We start from the raw sequence: 2,358 nt of genomic DNA, 5'->3' as shown, positions 1-2,358 counted from the left end.
ACAAGGGCAGTAATTTTTCAACAGACTCATCTTCAAAGGAAAATACCCCACACAGTGGTAGTGATTCACCTTTGTTTCCATCTACGCTGCCATTTCATTTCCTCATTTCTGACATTCCTGCCCTGCATTGCAGGATCCTTTCATGTTCTGTGATGAGAAGCCAAAGGATATCCCAGGCAGAGTCATGTCAGTGGGGGCACATCACCCAAGTGCTGGAAGGGTCCCACGAAGGCAGGGAATGTTGGTCTTGGGCAGTGAAAAGCAACTCTTTGCAATAACCCTTGCAGGAAGAGGCCCTGTATTGCACCGCATGTTAGAGAGCATCCAAATACTGCACTTTTTATGGACATTTCACTTGCTTCTGTCTTTTCCCTCTCTCTCTGCTCTCTTCAAGGGTCACAAGCTGCAGCATCTCTAGGCAGCCAGGCCATGCCAATGTTTCATCTCTCTTCCTCTTGATGCCCTTTGCTCTGGAGGGGATGTTTGCCAGGCGTTAGGAAAGCCAAAGCCCACCTGGAGTTGAAACAGGCAAAGGAGGGGCAATAAGAAGGTCTTCTCCAGACAGGTCATCAGTAAAGGGAGCCTTGGCCAAAGACAGCCCCAGTATTCAACAGGGCAGCTTCCCTGAGGGCAGGGGATACAGGAAAGGTGGAGATCCTCAAAGGTTCCTGTCCTTGGTTTTTACCATCAGGAATTGCTGTCAGGAATTGAGGCTCCTGATACTCCTTGGAACATCTAGAACAGAAAAGACTTCCCCAAGCAGAACAGAATCCGATGGGGGAACTTTCAAATACACTGGTCTGAAATGAGTGTCTGTGAATTGATGTTATGTGTTCACTGGTTCCAGTACAAAGCCTTTCTCAACTCCCTTTGAAAGTCACAGCAACCATGGAATGCACCTGAGAACTGGAAGAAAGCCAGTGAGTGTCTTGTCTTCAAAAGGGGCATGAAAGAGGAGTCAGGGAATAACAGGCCAGTCAGACTTGCCTCGATATCTGGAAAGGTGATAGAAAAAATCACTACGAAATCCAACATGAAGTGCTCAGGGACATGTGCGCAGCAGAAGCACTCTGGATGCAAATCCGGCTTTCAAACTACACCAAGGACTGATGCACTTCCCTGCCCTGCAGACATGGAGGCAGCTGGGACGCTACCCAGGAGGGAAAGGGAATGCCTTCAGTAGGCAAATTTCCAAAGAGAGACTCTCCTGACCCATGGTGAGTCAGGCTCTAATTTTGGTGTGAGGCCAAGCCAGGAAGGTGTGATGTCTGCAGGCTTTGTCCCGGGCAGGGCTGAATTCCCCTTCAGCAAGGGCAGCTCCATCCTAGCCGTGGAAAACCATCTTCAAGCACTGGGCTGTGCCCAGACCCACAGCTCCAGGCAGCCCAAAGGCCATTGTCCTCAGCCTGACCTGCTCGGCAGCACTGCCACAGCTCAGGGTGTTCTCAGAATTGACAATGTGTGGCAGGACTTTCTGTGTCCTCTACGTCACGGTGCAAAGAGTGCAGCCAAAGTGCATCATGGGGTGAAGAGAGGGGGAAGAGAAGGTGCTGTCCCAGAGCCAACACATCCCTCAGGCAGTGAGGAAGTACAGAACTCCACATGGGTCAACTTGAGCCTTGATTCCTGCCCATACCGATGTGTTCCTGCACAAGAAATCCTTGGACTTGTCATTCCACTACATGATAGAAGCCTCCATAATTTAGTGGGAATGTCAGAAATGAGGAAATGAAATGGCAACATAGATGGAATCCAAACTACAACCTGTGCCATTGGGCAGAATGTTTTGCTTTGAGGTGAGTCTGTAGGAAAATTACTGTCCTTGTGCAGTGACTGTGGGCCTGGGGCAGTGCAGGAGAAGTATAAAAATGGGCCCTTCTCCTCACTCTCTCATCCATTCGTCTCGCCTCCATCTCCTTGAGAACAAGGTGAGTCTGAAGCTTTTTCTCATCCTTCTCCTCCTCCCATGGGATTTCTCAGCCATGCATGCTTTTTTGTCCTATATAGATTCTTGCCATGGGAATGGGAAGGGGGCAGAAGGTGCGACATGGGGAAAGCTGGGGCTTGTCTGAGGTGTTTCCAGAGCTATGGGCCAGGCAGGGATCCTCCTTGGTAGCTCTTGGCAGGGCTCTTCTGAGGAAAAGGAGAAGCCTGTGGGTCTCTCTATACAGCCCCCAGGGCCTGTCTCCTGTTCATGCCTTTTGTCCCCCATTGTGGAGTGACAGGTTGATCCTTACACACTCCTTGTACTCTGGTCCTCTCTGCCCTCTCTGCCAGGTGCACCTGCAGCCCCAAGACATGTCCTGCTTCACCCCGTGCCGGCCCTGCCAGCCCTGCGGCCCCACCCCGCTGGCCAAC

Source organism: Corvus brachyrhynchos, unplaced genomic scaffold (genome assembly GCF_000691975.1).
Source record: "Corvus brachyrhynchos isolate BGI_N302 unplaced genomic scaffold, ASM69197v1 scaffold479, whole genome shotgun sequence".
Classification (NCBI taxonomy): domain Eukaryota; kingdom Metazoa; phylum Chordata; class Aves; order Passeriformes; family Corvidae; genus Corvus; species Corvus brachyrhynchos.
The sequence above is the reverse complement of the archived record's forward strand: the minus strand, read 5'-3'. Positions refer to the sequence as shown.